The 26,838-nt window shown below is 45.0% G+C and overlaps 1 protein-coding gene across 1 annotated transcript in view; it reads right to left on the minus strand.

Annotated features, from left to right (window-relative positions):
* LMF1 (lipase maturation factor 1) overlaps positions 1 to 26,838 on the minus strand; it is a 214,089-nt gene that overhangs the window by 125,576 nt on the left and 61,675 nt on the right. The gene's annotated exons all lie outside the window — the stretch shown is intronic.

Genomic DNA, 26,838 nt, shown 5'->3' on the forward strand with positions numbered 1-26,838 from the left:
TGCCCTGCTCTCTGCCTCACTCCACTCTCAGCCTTGCTCTCTGCCTCACTCCACTCTCAGCCTTGCTCTCTGCCCCACTCACTGCCTTGTTCTCTGCCCCGCTCTCTGCCTCGTTCTCTGCCACGCTCTCTGCCTCGCTCCACTGTCAGCCTTGCTCTCTGCCCCGCTCTTTGTCCCGCTCTCTGACCCGCTCTACTCTCCGCCTCGCTCTCTGCCCCACTTTCTGCTTCGCTTTCTGCCCCACTCTCTGTCTCGCTCTTTGTCCCACTCTTTGCCTCGCTCTCTGCCTTGCTCTTTGCCCCACTCTCTGACCCGCTCCACTCTCAGCCTCACTCTCTGTCCTGCTTTCTGCCCCGCGCTCTGCCTTGCTTTTTCACCCGCTCTCTGCCTTATTCTGACCTGCTCTCCCTGGCTCTCTGTCCCGCTCTCTGACTCGCTCTCTGCCACGCTCCACTCTCTGCCCCACTTTCTGACCTGCTCTCTCCCTCGTTCTCTGCCACGCTCTCTGCCTCGCTCCACTGTCAGCCTTGCTCTCTGCCCCGCTCTTTGTCCCGCTCTCTGACCCGCTCTACTCTCCGCCTCGCTCTCTGCCCCACTTTCTGCTTCGCTTTCTGCCCCACTCTCTGTCTCGCTCTTTGTCCCACTCTTTGCCTCGCTCTCTGCCTTGCTCTTTGCCCCACTCTCTGACCCGCTCCACTCTCAGCCTCGCTCTCTGTCCTGCTTTCTGCCCCGCGCTCTGCCTTGCTTTTTCACCCGCTCTCTGCCTTATTCTGACCTGCTCTCCCTTGCTCTCTGTCCCGCTCTCTGACTCGCTCTCTGCCACGCTCCACTCTCTGAACCTGCTCGCTCCCTCGATCTCTGCCTCATTCTCTGCCCCGCTCTCTGCCTCGCTCTTTGTCCCGCTCCACTCTCTGGCCCGCTCTCTCCCTTGCTCTCTGCCCCGCTCTTTGTCCCGCTCTCTGGCCCGCTCTCTCCCTTGCTCTCTGACCCGGGCCAGGCCACTGTCTCCTTTCTTCTTTGATCTGAGCATAAAAAAACGATCAGCTGATTAAGATCAAACTTTCTGATGACGGACGGTCAGAAGGCGGCATCCAGGGGCGGCCACAGGCGGCCTGACACAATGCATGTCTTCACCTCTTCATCTGAGCGGCTGCACGGAGGAGCGGCGATCACTGAGCGCACGTTAATAATGAGATAATGAGACATCTCTGCTCATCACCGGGTGTCATCCCTCAGACAAGGCTCCTCTGTATCTCCAGCCGCAGCCAGGTGGCTTCAAAGTGGAATCTCCACCTTTTTGACCGCCGTCATGTTGCTTTTTAAGTCCAATTTTTCTGTGCCAGCTCATTTCTTAATTGATCTACATATACTGATCAGGATACAGAGCTCCAAATCTCCTGCTGTGGTCACACAGCTACAAGATACGCACAATTCTGCCACGACTAGAGGGAGCTCACCGCATATTATGTTATCATTGAGTTCAATGTAAACTCTGTATGCAATAAAGCTCCTCAGCTCCCCCTAGTGGTGTCTATATTAGAGATACTTTACTCTTTTATTACATATTGTGATCATATTGAAAGCCATAAAAGAAGCTCTCTGCTCTGGGTCCCTTGACAATAAGTTAATCATTAGATCATTAAGTGTCAATCAGCAAGCAATTGTGATCTTTAAGGAAACCTGGCAGTAAGTGTTCAGTTTCCCAGCAGCGCCCCCACAGGAGACATTAAGCATTACACAGCATCTATTGAAATTAATGAGTTGTCTGTGTAATGTAAGATATGTCCTAAAGAGCGAGAGAAACTCTTTGTAACAAGAAATGTGGATCCTGAAAGAAAACCCCCCCTATCCCTCTGTTCTGGACCACCCCCTTTAAAAGGTGTCAGAATGTACCACAAGGACTTAATTAATGGGGCTGTGACTGCTGGGATTCCAAAAGGCTACACCCGCGGGCTGCTGTTTGACCTATCGCCATACTTTACACTGCAGCTCTGCTTTTGTTTTAGATTGGCTGCTGAATATCCAGCTAAGAATTCAGTGTAGGAAAAGCATACTTCCATTAGATAGAAGGAAGTGGGGTATGTATACAAAGGCAAAATGACCCAATATGGCACAGATCTCCTTCATTTGGGAAGGAATGGCTGCCCGTTCAGGAGAGAGTCAACTTTTGTTAGTGGGGGTCATAAATGGGGGGGCATTGAAAAGAGTAGATGGGGAGCACTGAATAGAGTAGATGGGGGCATCGAGAAGAGTAGATGGGGACATTGAGTAGCGTAGATGGGAGCATCGAGTACAGTAGATGGGGGCATCGAGTACAGTAGATGGGGGGGCATTGAGTAGAGTAGATGGGGGGCATTGAGTAGAGTAGATGAGGGGCATTGAGTAGAGTAGATGAAGGGCATCGAGTAGATTAGAAGGGGCATTGAGTAGAGTAGATGAAGGGCATTGAGTAGAGTAGATGAAGGGAATTGAGTAGAGTAGATGGAGGGGCATTGAGTAGACTAGATGGAGGGCATTGAGTAGAGTAGATGGGGCACTGAGTAGACTAGATGGAGGGCATTGAGTAGAGTAGATGGGGGGCATTGAGTAGACTAGATGGAGGGCATTGAGAAGAGTAGATGGGGGCATTGAGAAGAGTAGATGGGGGCATTGAGTAGAGTATATGGGGGTCATTGAGTAGAGTAGATGGGGGCACTGAGAAGAGTAGATTGGGGGCATTGAGTAGAGTAGATGGGGCATTGAGTAGAGTAGATGGGGGGGCATTGAGTAGAGTAGATGGGGGCATTGAGTAGAGTAGATGAGGGGCATTGAGTAGAGTAGATGGGGGCATTGAGTAGAGTAGATGAAGGGCATTGAGTAGATTAGAAGGGGCATTGAGTAGAGTAGATGAAGGGCATTGAGTAGAGTAGATGGGGGGGCATTGAGTAGACTAGATGGACGGCATTGAGCAGAGTAGATTGGGAGCATTGAGTAGAGTACATGGGGGCATTGAGTAGAGCACATGGGGGCATTGAGTAGAGTAGCTAAGGGGCATTGAGTAGAGCAGATGGGGGGCATTGAGTAGAGTAGATGAGGGGCATTGAGTAGAGTAGATGAGGGGCATTGAGTAGAGTAGATGGGGGCATTGAGTAGAGTAGATGGAGGGCATTGAGTAGAGTAAATGGGGCACCGAGTAGACTAGATGGAGGGCATTGAGTAGAGTAGATGGGGGGCATTGAGTAGACTAGATGGAGGGCATTGAGTAGAGTAGAAGGGGGCAATGAGTAGAGTAGATGGGGCATTGAGAAGAGTAGATGGGGCAATGAGTAGAGTATATGGGGGTCATTGAGTAGAGTAGATGGGGCATTGAGTAGAGCAGATGGGGGCATTGACTAAAGTAGATGGGGGCCATAGAGTACTGTAGAGTAGATGTAGAGTAGATGGGGGCATTGAGTATAGTACATGGGGGCATTGAGTAGAGTACATGGAGGCATTGAGTAGAGTACATGGAGGCATTTAGAAGAGTAGATGGGGGCAATGAGTAGAGTATATGGGGGTCATTGAGTAGAGTAGATGGGGCATTGAGTAGAGTAGATGGGGCATTGAGTAGAGTAGATGGGGGCATTGAGTAGAGTAGATGGGGGGCATTGAGTAGAGTAGATGAGGGGCATTGAATAGAGTAGATTTGGGCACTGAGTAGAATAGATTTGGGCATTGAGTAAAGTAGATGGGGAGGCATTGAGTAGAATAGATGGAGGGCATTGAGTAGACTAGATGGAGGGCACTGAGTAGAGTAGATGGGGCATTGAGTAGACTAGATGGGGCATTGAGTAGACTAGATGGAGGGCACTGAGTAGACTAGATGGAGGGCACTGAGTAGAGTAGAAGGGGCATTGAGTAGAGTAGATTTGGGCATTGAGTAGAGTAGATGGGGGGCATTGAGTAGACTAGATGGAGGGCATTGAGTAGAGTACATGGGGGCAATGAGTAGCGTATATGGGGGTCATTGAGTAGAGTAGATGGGGGCACTGAGAAGAGTAGATTGGGGGCATTGAGTAGAGTAGATGGGGCATTGAGTAGAGCAGATGGGGGCATTGACTAAAGTAGATGGGGGCCATAGAGTACTGTAGAGTAGATGTAGAGTAGATGGGGGCATTGAGTATAGTACATGGGGGCATTGAGTAGAGTACATGGAGGCATTTAGAAGAGTAGATGGGGGCAATGAGTAGAGTATATGGGGGTCATTGAGTAGAGTAGATGGGGCATTGAGTAGAGTAGATGGGGGCATTGAGTAGAGTAGATGGGGGCATTGAGTAGAGTAGATGGGGGGCATTGAGTAGAGTAGATGGGGGGCATTGAATAGAGTAGATTTGGGCACTGAGTAGAGTAGATTTGGGCATTGAGTAAAGTAGATGGGGAGGCATTGAGTAGACTAGATGGAGGGCATTGAGTAGACTAGATGGAGGGCATTGAGTAGACTAGATGGAGGGCACTGAGTAGAGTAGATGGGGCATTGAGTAGACTAGATGGAGGGCATTGAGTAGACTAGATGGAGGGCACTGAGTAGAGTAGAAGGGGCATTGAGTAGAGTAGATTTGGGCATTGAGTAGAGTAGATGGGGGGCATTGAGTAGACTAGATAGAGGGCATTGAGTAGAGTAGATGGGGGCAATGAGTAGCGTATATGGGGGTCATTGAGTAGAGTAGATGGGGGCACTGAGAAGAGTAGATTGGGGGCATTGAGTAGAGTAGATGGGGCATTGAGTAGAGTAGATGGGGGCATTGAGTAGAGTAGATGAGGGGCATTGAGTAGAGTAGAGGGGGGCATTGAGTAGAGTAGATGAAGGGCATCGAGTAGATTAGAAGGGGCATTGAGTAGAGTAGATGAAGGGCATTGAGTAGAGTAGATGGGGGGGCATTGAGTAGACTAGATGGAGGGCATTGAGTAGAGTAGATGGGGCACTGAGTAGACTAGATGGAGGGCATTGAGTAGAGTAGATGGGGGGCATTGAGTAGACTAGATGGAGGGCATTGAGAAGAGTAGATGGGGGCATTGAGAAGAGTAGATGGGGGCATTGAGTAGAGTATATGGGGGTCATTGAGTAGAGTAGATGGGGGCACTGAGAAGAGTAGATTGGGGGCATTGAGTAGAGTAGATGGGGCATTGAGTAGAGTAGATGGGGGGGCATTGAGTAGAGTAGATGGGGGGCATTGAGTAGAGTAGATGAGGGGCATTGAGTAGAGTAGATGGGGGCATTGAGTAGAGTAGATGAAGGGCATTGAGTAGATTAGAAGGGGCATTGAGTAGAGTAGATGAAGGGCATTGAGTAGAGTAGATGGGGGGGCATTGAGTAGACTAGATGGAGGGCATTGAGTAGAGTAGATGGGGCTCTGAGTAGACTAGATGGAGGGCATTGAGTAGAGTAGATGGGGGGCATTGAGTAGACTAGATGGAGGGCATTGAGAAGAGTAGATGGGGGCATTGAGAAGAGTAGATGGGGGCATTGAGTAGAGTAGATGAAGGGCATTGAGTAGAGTAGATGGGGGGGCATTGAGTAGACTAGATGGACGGCATTGAGCAGAGTAGATTGGGAGCATTGAGTAGAGTACATGGGGGCATTGAGTAGAGCACATGGGGGCATTGAGTAGAGTAGCTAAGGGGCATTGAGTAGAGCAGATGGGGGGCATTGAGTAGAGTAGATGAGGGGCATTGAGTAGAGTAGATGAGGGGCATTGAGTAGAACATTAAGTACATCTCCTTACAGGCATGTTTCGCCCTTGCAGCCCTCATCAGTGCATACACTACAGCTGAATTACTTTCCCTGCTCTGAAGGCAAAGTTAGTTAATTCTGCTCATTCAGATATTCATTTCCATTGCCAGAATGGGCTGCAGTTGAATGTCCTGTAAGCTGTAGAACTGTACAATCATCCCCAGTAATTAGAGGCCGGTGAGGGACTCCGTCCAGCCAGTCGTGTTATGGCAGTAAATCACGCGCCCTGGCGGTATTGTCATTGGCAGCGATCTTCTCCAGTCTGCACTGCCCCGTCTTAGGCGCTGGCAATTTCCTTCAGCTTTAGATGCAAAAAAAGAGGAGGGGAGGCACTTAATTAATGCGGAGAAAAGAAATAGGAAGATAGAAAAAAAATGTTGGATATCCTTATTTCGGAGTTAACCATTTATATGCCGCTTTTAAAGAAAAAGTATGGGGTAGCATCAGGGTAACAATATGACTCCCACTTGAAATGTTAAGTAGTTTTTCAACCAATTATATTGCAGCTTTCATTTATGAAGGGGGTCTTAGAAGTTAGCAAAGAAAGAGCACAGCCATAGGAGAGAAGTGTGCTGATTTTGCAGGAGGCAGTGACCTGTCCATAATGGGTCAGTGGGCACAGGTTAGAAAGAGCAGGATTCTCTACAGAGAAAGTTGTGAAGTGGGCGAATATAGAACAACCTGAAGCCAATAAAATCTTGGCAATGATGTCAGCAGCAGAAGAGGAGTGTGCTGATCTTGAAGGAGGCAGTAACCTGTCCATCGTTTGTCACCAAGTACAAGTTAGGAAGGGCAGGATTCTCCACAGAGAAAGGAATTGTGAAGTGGGTGAGTATAGAGCAATTTGTAGCCAATCAAATGTTGGGAACGATGTCAGCAGCAGAAGAGGAGTGTGTTGGGTTTTGCAGGAGGCAGTGATCATGGGTCTGTGGGCATAGGTTAGAAAAAGCTAAATTCTTCACTGAGAAAAGAAGTAGCCAGATGTAGAATGCCATGTAGCTAATCCAGTCTCAGGAAAAAGAGCAGCAAAAGAGGAGTGTGCTGATCTTGCAGGAGGAAGTGACTTGTCCATTATGTGTCAGTGAGCACAAGTTAGAAAGAGAAGGATTCTCTCAAAGTATTTCAGCAAAAAAAGTTGTGAAGTGGGATAAACCAATAAGATCATGGTTATATTGTCAGCAGCAGAAGTGAAGTGTGCTGATCTTGCACGAGGCAGTAACCTATCTATCATGTGTCAGTGAGCACAATAGAAAGATTCTCTACAGAGTATTTCATCACAGAAGTTGTGATGTGGTATAAAACTATCTATAGCCAATAAGACCTTGGGTATTCTGTAAGCAGAAGATGAGTGTATTGTTCTTGCAGGAGAAAGTGACCCCTCCATCATCTGTCAGTGAGCAAAAGTTAAGAGAGAGGAGGATACGCCACAGAGTATTTCATAACAGACATTGTGGTGTGGTATAAAACTATCTGTAGCCAATAAGAAGTTGGGTATATTGTCAGCAGCAGAAGAGGAGTGTGTTGATCTTGCAGGAGGCAGTGTCCTTCATGTGTCAGTGAGCACAAGTTTAAAAAGCTAAATTCTCTACAGAATATTTCAGCAAAGAAGATGTGAAGTGGGATAAAACTATCCGTAGCCAATAAGACCTTAAGTACACTGTCAGCAGCAGGAGACGAGTGTGCTGTTCTTGTGGGAGACAGTGACCTGTCCAGTTCTACAAAGGGGAAAGATAGTGTTAAGACGTAAGGAAGGGAATGGAGTCATACAGAAGGGGAAAGGAGGACAGTATCCTCTTTCAGCACCACATGGGCTTATAGAGCCATAGAATGTCATCTGATCCTGCAACATTCAGCTGTCTCGGTCAACCATTCATTGTGTATGATGACAAGGGAGCAAGGGATCGGGCAGTTGGATTTCAACATGCCCCATCGAAATGTTCTCCAGTGAGATAAACTGCTGCCAGAAGTCGAACTGACATAAATATATACAAGTATATAAGAAGAGGAGACTGTATCCCAGCTCCCGAGATGTCCATGCCTCCGATTGGCGCATCGGCGTCAGCTCGTAAGAGGTTTCCAAGAAGCGGTCTCAAGGATGCCATCTCTACATAAATCAAGAGTCAATGAGATGAATGAAGGCCTCGCTAATTGGCTCCGGGTTAATTACCGCCCGTTGCAGCAGAAGAACAGCTGTTTTGGTACAGTAAGTCAGCTCCAAATTGCTGGGGTATGGCGTCAGCCATTTATTATAAACACGGCTTCTACCTCCACCCGAGGGACGGACGGACGCCGCGTGGAGGCTGTTTATAGAACACTGGATGCTTATGTGCAGCGGAGCAGGCGGCGGGAGGGAGCAGATACCGCGCTAATTGGAAAATAAAACCATGATTTTTTTTAAAGTTTTGCACTTTATTACGACTCCTAAAAAACAACAACCCAAAAACAAGATTTATTGCAACCATTTACCACCAATGACCACGTTCCCAGAGACGCCAGAGAGAAGTGCAGCAGGGATGAGGATGTCAAATGCAGCAGAGTTCATCAGATGTCGCCAAGTTGGATTTTCCAGATGTAACAGAGCTGAGTTTGTCTGATGCACTGGAATAGAATTTGCCTAGTTTGTCCCATGCAGTTCCATTGCACTCGTTAGATGTAGCAGAGCTTAGTTTGTCCGATGCACTGGAGCTGAGTTTGCCAAGTGCTGAGAGTTTGTCCCATGGAGCTCTGTTGCACTTGTTAGATGTAGCAGAGCCGAGTTTGTCCAATCCACTGAAGCAGAGTTTGCCAAGTGCTGCAGCAGAGTTTGTCCCGTGCGGTTTTGTTTCACTCGTTAGATGTAGCAGAGCTGAGTTTGTCTGATGCACTAGAGCTGAGTTTGCCAAGTACTGCAGCAAAGTTTGTCCCGTGCGGCTTTGTTTCACTTGTTAGATATAGTAGAGCCGAGTTTGTCCGGTGCACTGGAGCTGAGTTTGTCCCGTGCATCTCTATTGCACTCGTTAGATGTAGCAGAGCTGAGCTTGTCTGATGCACTGGAGTTGTTTGCCAAGTGTTGCAGCTGAGTTTGTCCCGTGCAGCTCTTTTGCACTTGTTAGATGCAGCAGAGCCGAGTTTGTCCGACGCACTGGAGTTGAGTTTGCCAACTTTTGCAGCCAAGCTTGTCTTGTGGGGCACTGTTGCACTCGTTGGATGTAGCAGAGCTGAGTTTATCAAATGCATCAGGGATGAACTTGACGCGTGTAGCAGAGCTGAGATGGTCATGCACAGCAGTGTATTTGTAGTTTTTCATATGACTACATCTCCATCCTGTATAGAACATGTTGGGAGTCGCAGTTCTGCAACAGTGTGTGACACTGTTTCCAAATTGTGCATCTCCTTCAGCGGCAAAATGACAACTCCCAATATGCCCTGAGCTAATATACTAACAGGGCGCTGTCAAAGGGTTAAACGACAAATTTAGCGCTGCTTCATCTGCATACAAAGAAGGTACTCTTTGTCGCCCCCTAGCTAAGCAATTTGCATGAAAGAGGAGGAGTGACACATCAGATCAGAGAATCTATGACTCATATATGGAATGTTGAGATTCCGAGTGGGCGGGGATAGAACAGCCTGTAGCCAATCAGATCACTGCAAGTCACACCCCGCCCCTGAGGAGCCTTTTCTTGCTCTCCCTGCTGCACTGATTGTATAATGCAGGGAAAAAAGTGACAGTTTCTGATCGCGTTTCTGGTTGTCACTTTCGGAGTTGTGCGGCTTTTCTCCATCAGTAGAATATGTATCTCACTGCAGCTCGCACACAGTCGTAGTCAGGAGTCAATCAATGACTGCAGGCAGCACACCGCGTCAGTTACCGCGTACAGCTGGGACGTGCAGGTCTGAGCAGGTTTATCTCTTGTTTGTCCAGCCGTGGATTATTGACCAACATCTCAGTTGCCGAGTGACGGCCATTGTCTGATATGACACACGATGGGCTTCCCTTCCGATGAAGCAGCAGCGTGCGCTCGCTAATGAATGATTATTCCGGATCGCTGCGTCTAGAGATGATGTAAGACTCAGCAAGAGTCCTGAAACCGTCCACAGGGGCAGAGACGTGCAGAGGCCGCTGATTATTTGTTTTCTCTTCTCAATTCACAGCAGTGCATTGTGGGATCAGTTACACTGTTAGCGCCTTTAGGTCATGTGACTGTCTGCATTGTCCAAAAAGGTGTAAAACGCTGGAAATTCAGGTCAAAGTGATGTCTTTTTTTTGTTACCGTACGGCACATTTAGGTATCATATGGCAGTATTACATAGATATCATACGGCAGTATTATGTACGTAGTATACGGCAGTATTATGTATGTAGTATATGGCAGTATTATGCGGTTATTATATGGCAGTATTACATAGATATCATACGGCAGTATTATGTACGTAGTATATGGCAGTATTACTTATGTACAATATGGCAGTATTATGGCAGTACTATATGGCAGTAATACGTAAGTAGTATATGGCAGTATTAAGTACAGTACAGACCAAAAGTTTGGACACACCTTCTCATTTAAAGATTTTTCTGTATTTTCATGAAAATTGTACATTCACACTGAAGGCATCAAAACTATGAATTAACACATGTGGAATTATATACTTAACAAAAAAGTGTGAAACAACTGAAAATATGTCTTATATTCTAGGTTCTTCAAAGTAGCCACCTTTTGCTTTGATGACTGCTTTGCACACTCTTGGCATTCTCTTGATGAGCTTCAAGAGGTAGTCACCGGAAATGGTCTTCCAACAATCTTGAAGGAGTTCCCAGAGATGCTTAGCACTTGTTGGCCCTCTTGCCTTCACTCTGCGGTCCAGCTCACCCCAAACCATCTCGATTGGGTTCAGGTCTGGTGACTGTGGAGGCCAGGTCATCTGGTGTAGCACCCATCACTCTCCTTCTTGGTCAAATAGCCCTTACACAGCCTGGAGGTGTTTGGGGTCATTGTCCTGTTGAAAAATAAATGATGGTCCAACTAAACGCAAACCGGATGGAATAGCATGCCGCTGCAAGATGCTGTGGTAGCCATGCTGGTTCAGTATGCCTTCAATTTTGAATAAATCCCCAACAGTGTCACCAGCAAAGCACCCCCACACCATCACACCTCCTCCTCCATGCTTCACGGTGGGAACCAGGCATGTAGAGTCCATCCGTTCACCTTTTCTGCGTCGCACAAAGACATGGTGGTTGGAACCAAAGATCTCAAATTTGGACTCATCAGACCAAAGCACAGATTTCCACTGGTCTAATGTCCATTCCTCGTGTTCTTTAGCCCAAACAAGTCTCTTCTGCTTGTTGCCTGTCCTTAGCAGTGGTTTCCTAGCAGCTATTTTACCATGAAGGCCTGCTGCACAAAGTCTGCTCTTAACAGTTGTTGTAGAGATGTGTCTGCTGCTAGAACTCTGTGTGGCATTGACCTGGTCTCTAATCTGAGCTGCTGTTAACCTGCGATTTCTGAGGCTGGTGACTCGGATAAACTTATCCTCAGAAGCAGAGGTGACTCTTGGTCTTCCTTTCCTGGGGCGGTCCTCATGTGAGCCAGTTTCTTTGTAGCGCTTGATGGTTTTTGCAACTGCACTTGGGGACACCTTCAAAGTTTTCCCAATTTTTAGCACTGACTGACCTTCGTTTCATAAAGTAATGATGGCCACTCGTTTTTCTTTACTTAGCTGCTTTTTTCTTGCCATAATACAAATTCTAACAGTCTATGCAGTAGGACTATCAGCTGTGTATCCACCTGACTTCTGCACAACACAACTGATGGTCTCAACCCCATTTATAAGGCAAGAAATCCCACTTATTAAACCTGACAGGGCACACCTGTGAAGTGAAAACCATTTCCGGTGACTACCTCTTGAAGCTCATCAAGAGAATGCCAAGAGTGTGCAAAGCAGTCATCAAAGCAAAAGGTGGTTACTTTGAAGAACCTAGAATATAAGACATATTTTCAGTTGTTTCACACTTTTTTGTTAAGTATATAATTCCACATGTGTTAATTCATAGTTTTGATGCCTTCAGTGTGAATGTACAATTTTCATAGTCATGAAAATACAGAAATATCTTTAAATGAGAAGGTGTGTCCAAACTTTTGGTCTGTACTGTATGTAGTATATGGCAGTATTATGCGGTTACTATATGGCAGTATTATGCCAGTACTATGTCAGTATTATGCTGGTAGTATATGACAGTATTATGCTGGTACTATATGGCAGTATTATGCTGGTACTATATGGCAGTAATATGTAGGTACTATATGGCAGAATTATGCTGGTACTATGTAGGTACTATATGGCATTATGTTGAAACCATATGGCAGTATTATGCTGGTACTATATGGAAGTATCATGTAGGTACTATATGGCAGTATTATGCTGGTACTATATGGAAGTATCATGTAGGTACTATATGGCAGTATTATGTTGGTACTATATGGCAGTATTATACCGGCAGTATTATGTAGGTACTATATGGCAGAATTATGACGGTACTATATGGCATATTATGTTGGTACGATATGGCAGTATTATGTAGGTACTATATGGCAGTATTAGGCTGGTACTATATGGTAGTATTATATAAGTACTATATGGCAGTATTATGACAATACTATTTGACAGTTTTTTGACAGTACTATATGGCAGTATTATGGAGGCACTATATGTACAGTGGTGGCCAAAAGTATTGGCACCCCTGCAATTGTGTCAGATAATACTCAGTTTCTTCCTGAAAATGATTGCAATCACAAATTCTTTGGCATTATTATATTCATTTAATTTGCTTGCAAGGAAAAAAACACAAAAGAGAATGAAGCAAAAATCAAATCATTGATCATTTCACACAAAACTCCAAAAAAGGGCCGGACAAAAGTATTGGCACCCTCAGCCTAATACTTGGTTGCACAACCTTTAGCCAAAATAACTGCGAACAACCGCTTCCGGTAACCATCAATGAGTTTCTTACAATGCTCTGCTGGAATTGTAGACCATTCTTCTTTGGCAAACTGCTCCAGGTCCCTGATATTTGAAGGCTGCCTTCTCCAAACTGCCATTTTGAGATCTCTCCACAGGTGTTCTATGGGATTCAGGTCTGGACTCATTGCTGGCCACCTTAGAAGTCTCCAGTGCTTTCTCTCAAACCATTTTATAGTGCTTTTGGAAGTGTGTTTTGGGTCATTGTCCTGCTGGAAGACCCATGACCTCTGAGGGAGACCCAGCTTTCTCACACTGAGCCCTACATTATGCTGCAAAATTTGTTGGTAGTCTTCAGACTTCATAATGCCATGCAAACGGTCAAGCAGTCCAGTGCCAGAGGCAGCAAAGCAACCCCAAAACATCAGGGAACCTCCGCCATGTTTCACTGTAGGGACCGTGTTCTTTTCTTTGAATGCCTCTTTTTTTTCCTGTACACTCTATGTTGATGCTTTTTCCCAAAAAGCTCTACTTTTGTCTCATCTGACCAGAGAACATTCTTCCAAAACGTTTTAGGCTTTCTCAGGTAAGTTTTGGCAAACTCCAGCCTGGCTTTTTTATGTCTCGGGGTAAGAAGTGGGGTCTTCCTGGGTATCCTACCATACAGTCCCTTTTCATTCAGACGCCGACGGATAGTACGGGTTGACACTGTTGTACCCTCGGACTGCAGGGCAGCTTGAACTTGCTTGGATGTTAGTTGATGTTCTTTATCCACCATCCGCACAATCTTGCATTGAAATCTCTCGTCAATTTTTCTTTTCCGTCCACAACTAGGGAGGTTAGCCACAGTGCCATGGGCTTTAAACTTCTTGATGACACTGCGCACGGAAGACACAGGAACATTCAGATATTTGAGATGGACTTGTAGCCTTGAGATTGCTCATGCTTCCTCACAATTTGGTTTCTCAAGTCCTCAGACAGTTCTTTGGTCTTCTTTCTTTTCTCCATGCTCAATGTGGTCACACAAGGACACACGACAGAGGTTGAGTCAACTTTAATCCATGTTAACTGGCTGCAAGTGTGATTTAGTTATTGCCATCACCTGTTAGGTGCCACAGGTAAGTTACAGGTGCTGTTAATTACACGAATTAGAGAAGCATCACATGATTTTTCAAAGGGTGCCAATACTTTTGTCCACCCCCTTTTTTAGGTTTGGTGTGGAATTATATCCAATTTGGCTTTGGGACAATTCTTTTTGTGTTTTTTTCATTGAAGACAAATTAAATGAAGAGAATAATACCAAAGAATTTGTGATTGCAATCATTTTCAGGAAGAAACTGAGTATTATCTGACAGAATTGCAGGGGTGCCAATAATTTTGGCCACCACTGTACATAGGTACCATATGGCAGGATTATGTCGGTACTATATTATGTGGCCACTGTACCTTTATTACACACAGCGATTTTGTTTTGGCGCTGGTATTTGGGTACTATATTGAAGTATTATACAGACATTACATGTCAGTTTTACCTGGTCACTGTCTGTTGCACTTTGAGCACTTACTAGTCACTGGCATTCGGGTACTATATGGCAGTATTATGTAGGCATTACAGGGCAGCATTAGTTGCGCGCTAATGTTTGTTGCACACTCAAGTGTTAATATTTGGCAATGTTTTGCGTGGTACAATATGGCGGTATTGTGCAGGCATGTAATAATCTTCTGCTTCTAAAATGCAAGTGAATGAGAAACTCTCCCACGGATAGCAGGGTCTGGAGGGGCAGCAGTGGGCAGGCGCAGTAGAGGGTGGTCCCACGGACCTGTCGTATCAGTGATAATGCTCTGATACAGAACACAGCTGCCGCTGATCTTTATCTCCATCTACTTGACAGCGGCACAAAAGTGGCTTTTACAAGCGGCCAAAACAGGACTTGTGTATTCTGGCTCCCGGTCCCTCAATGGTGTAAGATCTGTGGAAGGTCTTCAGATAAAGACCTAATATTAGGGACTATTGGTCGTTTTTTGGAAAGTGTCCAAAAATAAGGTTACCCAGCTTTCTTCAAGGGGAAGGTGTTGTCCCAAAAACAATATCTATCAATCGACATCATCAATGTATGAGCCCAAAGCCCCTGGGTGTCTGCAGAAGTACTGAGCATGTGCGACCACTCAGTGTCTATAGGAATGGTGGTCGCACATGCTCAGTACAGCTCCATTTCTTTAGACCCTTCTCCTTCACGATCCATGGAGTTTCCAGTGATCGTACATTTTGTCACCGATCCCTTGAATGTTGTTTGATGCTGAATTTTGTATCCAATTCCAGCTAAATTCTCTACTTTACCTATAATTCTAAAAAAAAACTTTTATCAGGTCGGGAAAGGGACTAATTTTAAAGGAACAGTCCCATCAGAATAACTGGTTTTCTAATCAAGAATCCAAATGTGATCGATCGTAATGGAGGAAAGCTTCATGTTATCCCAGCAGCGGCCACTACAGGGGAAGTTTGGCATTACACTCAGATGTATAATAGAGCATGTAATGAGTCCTCCAGTGGTTCTTCTTTCCATGATGTCCATAAAACCTTATACGCACAAACTGGTACTATTATATAGTTACAAGCAGAAGAATAGCCAGTATTAAATTGAGCAGAAACAGACAAGGGGCCGAGGTGCGGACCCCCCTTTTGGGTGCTGGACCTTTCTCATGAAATTTTCAAGATTGGCAAAAAAAAATTTCCCTGGGGAAGAAGTAAAATTAGATAAAGAACAGGAAACAGGTGCCCTAACTGGGTTAGGACCTTGACCCTTCCCCTCCTGAAGACCACAAAACTCAGTCCCTAACCCAATTTATGAAATATCTGCCGCCGAGCCTCTGGCACAGAGATTCCCACCAGGGAGGTCGACCCCCCCCGTCACCGTCAGGCCCTCACAAACTCCGACAATTACTTTCTGGAGAGGAGAACCTGGACTAAATTAAATTTTTAGAGTCATCCGACATTCCCAAGTCCGTCCGCCCTGATACAATTCTTCCCTCTAGACATCTCCAGACACAAACCACCTGTAACTAAAATCAACCCCCCTTCCCAAAAAAAGGAAAAATACATCAAAAATATTCCAATTTAATTCTTCTTCCGTCAAGATCTCAGCTTGCTGTCCATGAATGGAAATATTTTTGCTTGCATTCTGTGGATGATCAATTACTTTTAGCAGCTGAGGGTTTGGTACAATTATATCAGGTCTAGACAATGCTCTTTGAGCTTAAAATGTTTTGCAGTCCAGGTCGGATACATGAGGACGGCGGGATCGGAGCATGCTCATTTGTAAGTTACCCATTTATGGGAGACATCTATCAGCCCCAACTATTACCCTCCTGTATCCCCAAAAACCAACAGACCAATAAAAGGGGTCCTCCCACCATCATAACCTGCTGGCCTCTGGGGAGTATTCACTTAAAGGGGATCTGTCACTTCCAATCAAATGTAATTTTTTGACCTGGTGTAAATGCCGCTGTTCTCCTGAATCCGGCGCTGTATTTCTCTTCTTCCTGCGCTCCTCCGTTCCTGAGATATGGCTACTTTTTCCCTGTCTTGTTAACTGAGTGGGTGTGGTCTTTAAGAAGAAACACCCAGAGGAGCGTTCAAGACCACGCCCTCTTTGCTAACAAGATCAAATTTATATACAAGAATGAACGGGTCATATCTCAGGAATGCAGAGGAGCAGTAAAAAAAGAAAAACAGCGCCGGATTCAGGAGAACAGCGGCATTTACACCCGGTAAAACATTACTTGTTTATCGCAAGTGACAGACCCCCTTTAAATGAAGTTGACTTGTATGAGGAGGCGAAGAACAGCCCTGTGCAGGTCAGATATATTAATTTTGTGACATTTCAACCAGTTTTACGGAAAAATTCTGGTGAAAACTGATTGACGAATTGGAGGAACGTCATCAGAAGATTGAAAACATACAAAAATCTTAAATATTCAGTCTGTCGTATCCACTATAGGCAATCCCCTGCTCACTTTGGTCTAATGGTCTTCAACCCATGGCAGCAGCAAGGCCTGACAGGCATGCTGGGACTTGTAGTTTCATAATAGATTGAGAGATACATCCTTAATCTAGGATCTTCTCTCTAGAACCAATCAGTGCTCGGAGTACCTCCTTAAAGGGTTAGTCCCAATAATGGTTGTTCTATACACATATAATAGGGGATAAACTGGTGATCACTGGGGGTCCGATCGCTGGGACCTCCATCGATCCCAAGAACTGCGGCTCCATTCATTGTCCACGGGGCTGATGGAAAAAGACAAAGTCAAGGAATGAAGTGTGGGTCACCTTTGCTACTATCATGACAGGGTTACAGAACCCTGATCATGGAGGGTCCCTTTAGTTGGACCCCTAAGTTATCACCTATCCTATAGATAATGAATAACCCTTTAAATTACGAGTGTGGTGGTATTGGGCGCACCGCCATACTGGACACCCAGAATACCCTGCACCGGTCAAAGGCGAAGAGCGATGCCCCGCATTTTATACACTGCCTTTACTCGTGGCGCTGTCCCTTTAAAGAAAACTGGAAAATTTGCAAAAAATTATGGTGCAGGGGCAAAATGCGGGATAATTAAAATGTCAGTCGAGAGCTAATCCGACATGAGGGGCTGACGGGATTCCTCCACAAGCGGGGGACGACCATATTCTCCTGATCTATTGATTTCTTCTCCACAATGCAGATGTCAGATTTTCCACGGATTTTATTTTTTTCCTTTCTCGGCGGTGTCAAGGGAACAAAGCCGCCATTCAGCCCCTTCTTAGCCCAAAGTGAAGTTGGATGAGGAGGGGGCGAGATGGCACGGACAAGCCAATGGGGAGGGAGAACGCTGGAGAAGTTAGGTGACCCTCAGCTACGCCTGTAAAAATTCCATTGATAGAAGCTTGGGAAAGTGGCAGATACTGCCCCCGGCATCAGCACCGGGCAGCAGAGTGTCAGCTCCTCGGGCGCAGGCCAGGAAGATTTTCTAAATTCTTTTTCATTTTTAATCCCTCCATGTTATAAAGATTAAAAGCTTTGATGGGTCGTCTCCTGAAATTCCACAATCCAGGCAGATTTCTGTATCCTGACACCCTGATAATGACACTACGGGGAGAACGCCGCTGTCCCCCTTCCCGCAGCACCGGATCCAACAAGTACCAGTCCCAGTACTGCTAATCAGTGAGCCGAACGGCCCAGGCTATGGAAATGGCACCTGGGATAAGCATCTACAGCACATCGAACACGCCGCTGATCTAAGTGTGCATCCTGTATTATACTCCAGAGCTGCACTCACTATTCTGCTGGTGCAGTCACTGTGTACATATATTACATTACTGATCCAGAGTTACATCCTGTATTATACTCCAGAGCTGCACTCACTATTCTGCTGGTGGAGTCACTGTGTACATACATTACATTAGTGATCCTGTACTGATCCTGAGTTACATCCTGTATTATACTCCAGAGCTGCACTCACTATTCGAATGGCGCCGTCACTGTGTACATACATTACATTACTGATCCTGTTCTGATCCTGAGTTACATCCTGTATTATACTCCAGAGCTGCACTCACTATTCAGCTGGTGCAGTCACTGTGTACATACATTACATTACTGATCCGGAGTTACACCCTGTATTATACTCCAGAGCTGCACTCACTATTCTGCTGGTGGAGTCACTGTGTACATACATTACATTACTGATCTTGTACTGATCCTGAGTTACATCCTGTATTATACTCCAGAGCTGCACTCACTATTCTGCTGGTGCAGTCACTGTGTACATAAATTACATTACAGATCCTGAGTTATATCCAGTATTATACCCCAGAGCTGCACTCACTATTCTGCTGGTGTAGTCGCTGTGTACATACATTAAATTACTGATCCTGTTCTGATCCTGAGTTACATCCTGTATTATACTCCAGAGCTGCACTCACTATTCTGCTGGTGCAGTCACTGTGTACATACATTACATTACTGATCCTGTACTGATCCTGAGTTACATCCTGTATTATACAACAGAGCTGCACTCACTATTCTGCTGGTGGAGTCACTGTGTACATACATTACATTACTGATCTTGTACTGATCCTGAGTTACATCCTGTATTATACTCCAGAGCTGCACTCACTATTCTGCTGGTGCAGTCACTGTGTACATAAATTACATTACAGATCCTGAGTTATATCCAGTATTATACCCCAGAGCTGCACTCACTATTCTGCTGGTGCAGTCGCTGTGTACATACATTAAATTACTGATCCTGTTCTGATCCTGAGTTACATCCTGTATTATACTCCAGAGCTGCACTCATTATTCTGCTGGTGCAGTCACTGTGTACATACATTACATTACTGATCCGGAGTTACCTCCTGCATTATACTCCAGAGCAGCACTGACTATTCTGCTGGTGCAGTCACTGTGTACATACATTACATTACTGATCCTGTACTGATCCTGTACTGATCCTGAGTTACATCCTGTATTATACAACAGAGCTGCACTCACTATTCTGCTGGTGCAGTCACTGTGTACATACATTACATTACTGATCCTGTACTGATCCTGAGTTACATCCTGTATTATACTCCAGAGCTGCACTCACTATTCTGCTGGTGCAGTCACTGTGTACATGCATTACATTACTGATCCTGAGTTACATCCTGTATTATACCCCAGAGCTGCACTCACTATTCTGCTGGTGCAGTCACTGTGTACATACATTACATTACTGATCCTGTACTGATCCTGAGTTACATCCTGTATTATACTCCAGAGCTGCACTCACTATTCTGCTGGTGCAGTCACTGTGTACATACATTACATTACTGATCCTGAGTTACATCCTGTATTATACCCCAGAGCTGCACTCACTATTCTGCTTGTGCAGTCACTGTGTACATACATTACATTACTGATCCTGAGTTACATCCTGTATTATACTCCAGAGCTGCACTCACTATTCTGCTGCTGCGGTCACTGTGTACATACATTACATTACTGATCCTGAGTTACATCCTGTATTATACCCCAGAGCTGCACTCACTATTCTGCTGGTGCAGTCACTGTGTACATACACTACATTACTGATCCTGAGTTACATCCTGTATTATACTCCAGAGCTGCACTCACTATTCTGCTGGTGCAGTCACTGTGTACATACATTACAGTACTGATCCTGAGTTATATCATGTATTATACTCCAGAGCTGCACTCACTATTCTGCTGGTGCTGTCACTGTGTACACACATTACATTACTGATCCTGTTCTGATCCTGAGTTACATCCTGTATTATACTCCAGAGCTGCACTCACTATTCTGCTGGTGCAGTCACTGTGTACATACATTACATTACTGATCCTGAGTTATATCCTGTATTATACTCAAGAGCTGCACTCACTATTCTGCTGGTGCAGTCACTGTGTACATACATTACATTACTGATCCTGAGTTACATCCTGTATTATACTCCAGAGCTGCACTCACTATTCTGCTGGTGGATTCACTGTGTATATAGATTACATTACTGATCCTGTACTGATCCCGAGTTACATCCTGTATTATACTCCAGAGCTGCACTCACTATTCTGCTGGTGCAGTCACTGTGTACATACATTACATTACTGATCCTGAGTTATATCCTGTATTATACTCAAGAGCTGCACTCACTATTCTGCTGGTGCAGTCACTGTGTACATACATTACATTACTGATCCTGAGTTACATCCTGTATTATACTCCAGAGCTGCACTCACTATTCTGCTGGTGCAGTCACAGTGTACATACATTACATTACTGATCCTGTGTTACATCCTGTATTATACTCCAGAGCTGCACTCACTATTCTGCTGGTGCAGTCACTGTGTACATACATTACATTACTGATCCTGTGTTACATCCTGTATTATACTCCAGAGCTGCACTCACTATTCTGCTGGTGGAGTCACTGTGTACATACATTACATTACTTATCCTGTACTGATCCTGAGTTACATCCGGTATTATACTCCAGAGCTGCACTCACTATTCTGCTGGTGCAGTCACTGTGTACATACATTACATTACTGATCCTGAGTTACATCCAGTATTATACTCCAGAGCTGCACTCACTGTTCTGCTGGTGCAGTCACATGGACAGGTCTCCAGGAGGCAGTGAAGGTGTTAAGCACGATGTCGGTGGAGCCTCCCTTGCTTCTCGCTGTGTTTCGGACTCTTTGGTTCTCGATGTTTATTATTGTTGGAGGAACAAACATGGAGGAGATTACGTGAAGATCCCTGAACAGAGTGATCATTATTGTGATGGTGACGGCGGAGGAGCTGAGGTGCCAGCAGCGCGGCTCAGCTGGCGTCTAGGTGCTCTGATGCGTAACGTGGCGGCATGGATCCCCCCGACCTCCAATCCTCTTCATCTCTCTAAATGATCCAGCTCCGAATTATTAACCATTGATGTGCCGAAGCAGAAGACGAGAGGATATGATCTTAAAGGGATTCAGAAAATCTGCCCTATGAGCAGTGGGGGGTCCATGGCCTGAATGCAAAAATATTGTCACGGGACCCCCTTAAAGGGTCTCCATAGGGAAGGTGAAAACTTTCGCACCAAGGCGACCCTAAAAATGGGGCCATTAAATCATTGTCTACTTGACCCTTATTGAGAACATAAAGGAATTTTTTTTGGAAGCCCCAATGACCCCTTAAAGGGGAACAGCACCTGAATTTATAGTTTAAGAGAAGATACAAGAAGTAAAAAACTTTTTGAACCATGAAAACTTTAAAGCGTTACTGTGAGAAGAGCCAAAGGCAAAGTAAGGATTAGAGAAGGAGATGGGACCCTCAGAGGATAAAGTGTGTGTGTGAGGGGGGGGCGAGAGTGGGAAGAGGTCAGAGGTGGACATATTTTAGACTCCACTCCCCCCAATAAAAAAATTCCCATGAAGCCCCGATGCTTTGCAGAGCTGCCCTGTATGAATAATTAGGGGGCAGCAGAAGAAAGACGTCTTTCTTCGCTTCTTCCCCCTCTAATGTAATAAAGCTAATTAGTATGAGCGCTGCTGCATCTAGGGGCAGTGAGAAGATCAGCGGCCATGACACCAGGCGGGGGCCACAGCCTGGACGAGGCGGGGGCCACAGACTGGACGAGGACGGAGGAGGTCAGCCGGATCATAGCCGGGACAAGAGGACAGAAACTGAGGATCTACAGTTACCCAATACAGGATCAGTAATGTATGTACACAATGACTGCACCAGCAGAATAGTGAGTGCAGCTCTGGAGTATAATACAGGATGTAACTCAGGATCAGTAATGTAATGTATGTACACAGTGACTGCACCAGCAGAATAGTGAGTGCAGCTCTGGAGTATAATACAGGATGTAACTCAGGATCAGTAATGTAATGTATGTACACAGTGACTGCACCAGCAGAATAGTGAGTGCCGCTCTGGAGTATAATACAGGATGTAACTCAGGATCAGTAATGTAATGTATGTACATAGTGACTGCACCAGCAGAATAGTGAGTGCAGCTCTGGAGTATAATACAGGATGTAGCTCAGGATCAGTAATGTAATTTATGTACACAGTGACTGCACCAGCAGAATAGTGAGTGCAGCTCTGGAGTATAATACAGGATGTAACTCAGGATCAGTACAGGATCAGTAATGTAATGTATGTACACAGTGACTGCACCAGCAGAATAGTGAGTGCAGCTCTGGAGTATAATACAGGATGTAACTCAGGATCAGTAATGTAATGTATGTACACAGTGACTGCACCAGCAGAATAGTGAGTGCAGCTCTGGAGTATAATACAGGATGTAACTCAGGATCAGTAATGTAATGTATGTACACAGTGACTGCACCAGCAGAATAGTGAGTGCAGCTCTGGAGTATAATACAGGATGTAACTCAGGATCAGTAATGTAATGTATGTACACAGTGACTACACCAGCAGAATAGTGAGCGCAGCTCTGGAGTATAATACAGGATATAACTGAGGATCAGTAATGTAATGTATGTACACAGTGACTGCACCAGCAGAATAGTGAGTGCAGCTCTGGAGTATAATACAGGATGTAACTCAGGATCAGTACAGGATCAGTAATGTAATGTATGTACACAGTGACTACACCAGCAGAATAGTGAGCGCAGCTCTGGAGTATAATACAGGATATAACTGAGGATCAGTAATGTAATGTATGTACACAGTGACTGCACCAGCAGAATAGTGAGTGCAGCTCTGGAGTATAATACAGGATGTAACTCAGGATCAGTACAGGATCAGTAATGTAATGTATGTACACAGTGACTGCACCAGCAGAATAGTGAGTGCAGCTCTGGAGGATAATACAGGATGTAACTCAGGATCAGTAATGTAATGTATGTACACAGTGACTGCACCAGCAGTATAGTGAGTGCAGCTCTGGAGTATAATACAGGATGTAACTCAGGAACAGTAATGTAATGTATGTACACAGTGACTGCACCAGCAGAATAGTGAGTGCAGCTCTGGAGTATAATACAGGAGGTAACTCAGGATCAGTACAGGATCAGTAATGTAATGTATGTACACAGTGACAGCACCAGCAGAATAGTGAGTGCAGCTCTGGAGTATAATACAGGATGTAAATCAGGATCAGTAATGTAATGTATGTACACAGTGACTGCACCAGCAGAATAGTGAGTGCAGTTCTGGAGGATAATACAGGATGTAACTCAGGATCAGTAATGTAATGTATGTACACAGTGACTGCACCAGCAGAACAGTGAGTGCAGCTCTGGAGTATAATACAGGATGTAACTCAGGATCAGTACAGGATCAGTAATGTAATGTATGTACACAGTGACTGCACCAGCAGAATAGTGAGTGCCGCTCTGGAGGATAATACAGGATGTAACTCAGGATCAGTAATGTAATGTATGTACACAGTGACTGCACCAGCAGTATAGTGAGTGCAGCTCTGGAGTATAATACAGGATGTAACTCAGGAACAGTAATGTAATGTATGTACACAGTGACTGCACCAGCAGAATAGTGAGTGCAGCTCTGGAGTATAATACAGGAGGTAACTCAGGATCAGTACAGGATCAGTAATGTAATGTATGTACACAGTGACAGCACCAGCAGAATAGTGAGTGCAGCTCTGGAGTATAATACAGGATGTAAATCAGGATCAGTAATGTAATGTATGTACACAGTGACTGCACCAGCAGAATAGTGAGTGCAGTTCTGGAGGATAATACAGGATGTAACTCAGGATCAGTACAGGATCAGTAATGTAATGTATGTACACAGTGACAGCACCAGCAGAATAGTGAGTGCAGCTCTGGAGTATAATACAGGATGTAAATCAGGATCAGTAATGTAATGTATGTACACAGTGACTGCACCAGCAGAATAGTGAGCGCAGCTCTGGAGTATAATACAGGATGTAACTCAGGATCAGTAATGTGTGTACACAGTGACTGCACCAGCAGAATAGTGAGCGCAGCTCTGGAGTATAATACAGGATGTAACTCAGGATCAGTAATGTAATGTATGTACACAGTGACTGCACCAGCAGAATAGTGAGTGCAGCTCTGGAGTATAATACAGGAGGTAACTCAGGATCAGTACAGGATCAGTAATGTAATGTATGTACACAGTGACTGCACCAGCAGAATAGTGAGTGCAGCTCTGGAGTATAATACAGGATGTAACTCAGGATCAGTAATGTAATGTATGTACACAGTGACTGCACCAGCAGAATAGTGAGTGCAGCTCTGGAGGATAATACAGGATGTAACTCAGGAACAGTAATGTAATGTATGTACACAGTGACTGCACCAGCAGAATAGTGAGTGCAGCTCTGGAGTATAATACAGGAGGTAACTCAGGATCAGTACAGGATCAGTAATGTAATGTATGTACACAGTGACTGCATAAGCAGAATAGTGAGTGCAGCTCTGGAGTATAATACAGGATGTAACTCAGGATCAGTAATATAATGTATCTACACAGTGACTGCACAAGCAGAATAGTGAGTGCAGCTCTGGAGTATAATCCAGGATGTAACTCAGGATCAGTAATGTAATGTATGTACACAGTGACTGCACCAGCAGAATAGTGAGTGCAGCTCTGGAGTATAATACAGGATGTAACTCAGGATCAGTAATGTAATGTATGTGCACAGTGACTGCACCAGCAGAATAGTGAGTGCAGCTCTGGACTATAATACAGGATGTAACTCAGGATCAGTAATATAATGTATCTACACAGTGACTGCACAAGCAGAATAGTGAGTGCAGCTCTGGAGTATAATACAGGAGGTAACTCAGGATCAGTAATGTAATGTATGTACACAGTGACTGCACCAGCAGAATAGTGAGTGAAGCTCTGGAGTATAATACAGGATGTAACTCAGGATCAGTAATGTAATGTATGTGCACAGTGACTGCACCAGCAGAATAGTGAGTGCAGCTCTGGAGTATAATACAGGATGTAACTCAGGATCAGTAATGTAATGTATGTACACAGTGACTGCACCAGCAGAATAGTGAGTGAAGCTCTGGAGTATAATACAGGATGTAACTCAGGATCAGTAATATAATGTATCTACACAGTGACTGCACAAGCAGAATAGTGAGTGCAGCTGTGGAGTATAGTACGGGATGTAACTCAGGATCAGTAATGTAATGTATGTACATAGTGACTGCACCAACAGAATAGTGAGTGCAGCTCTGGAGTATAATACAGGAGGTGACTCGGGATCAGTACAGATCAGTCTTACACTGGGTCTCCTCGTTGCTCATTACCGGCTCATCCTTTAGATAAATATGTCCGGTTTCTCCTTGTACAACACTGATACGTTTCTCTTCCCTATGCTTTTCTCTGCTGTAATGAAGGGCTCGGACCCTGGCGTGTCATTGCTGGCACCGGCTGGAGATAAAAATGAGGAAATTCTTTTTGAAATGAGGACAGTTTTGCAAAAAATAATGCCTTTGGCCAAGTCACAGAAGGAAAAAAAAGAGCGAGAGAGAGAGAAAAACCACAGCAAATAAACCACAAGGAAATCAGATGGCGGCCGAGCCAATGAGATGGGCAGGGAGGCCGCGTCCGCTGCCAGCTACAGATAAGATTCAGAATGCGGTCTGAGGTTCACCATCACATCCTGTTATTTTTCATACTCTTTTCTGAGTTGGTTACGGTAAAATAAAAGAAGAAAATCTCCACTCGGACTTGACCCTTGCAGTGCCAGGCTGGAAGCAGCAAAGCCAAGATCCTGTGTGGAGGAAAATAGGCGGGGAATCGCCTAATTACCATTTTGTAAATGCAATTCTGCAGGCTTCAGAGCTGAAATCTCCCAGCATTATCTGTTTGTTCAGTGCCTGAGCAGAGCTCAATGTAGTGATTTGTATTCTAGGAAGTGTAGCTTAAACTCTAGTAATCAGGCAACAAGATTGCTGATGGTTTCCAGTTGAATTGTGAATGCAGCTCTGGATGTACCTCCGAACTAATAGGCAGCAGGGTGAGATAAAATGTTTACTGGAAAGCAGCAGAATGGGTGAGATAAAACGTTTACTGGAAAGCGGGAGAATGGGTGAGATAAAACGTTTACTGGAAAGCGGGAGAATGGGTGAGATAAAACGTTTACTGGAAAGCAGCAGAATGGGTGAGATAAAACGTTTACTGGAAAGCGGGAGAATGGGTGAGATAAAACGTTTACTGGAAAGCAGCAGAATAGAGGATGTTTACAGTAGTACTGTGCAGTGTAGCTTTAAATCCAGCACTAGACTGAGATTAAACTCTTATTCATCAGGAGCAGCTCTTTCTAGAAAGCAGCAGCACAGAGGATGGTATATAGCAGTATAGCTGTTGAGATGAGGGTTGAATGAAGTTCTTACTAGAAAGCAGCAGAATACAGGCTGCTTAAAGCAGTAGTGAGCAGTATAGCTGTGAATCCAGCACTGAGTTGAGATGAAGCTCTTACTAGAAAGCAGTAGAATACAGTCTGCTTACAGCAGTACTGAGCAGTATAGCTATGAGATGAAGCTCTTTCTAGAAAGCAGCAGCACATAGGTCATTATACAGCAGTACTGTGCAGTGTAAAACCAGCACTAGGGGGAGAAACTCTTACTCAAAAGCAGCAGCTCTTTCTA

The sequence above is a fragment of the Phyllobates terribilis genome, unplaced genomic scaffold, assembly GCF_046119375.1.
Source record: "Phyllobates terribilis strain yellow unplaced genomic scaffold, ASM4611937v1 Scaffold_9__5_contigs__length_417890890, whole genome shotgun sequence".
NCBI lineage: Eukaryota > Metazoa > Chordata > Amphibia > Anura > Dendrobatidae > Phyllobates > Phyllobates terribilis.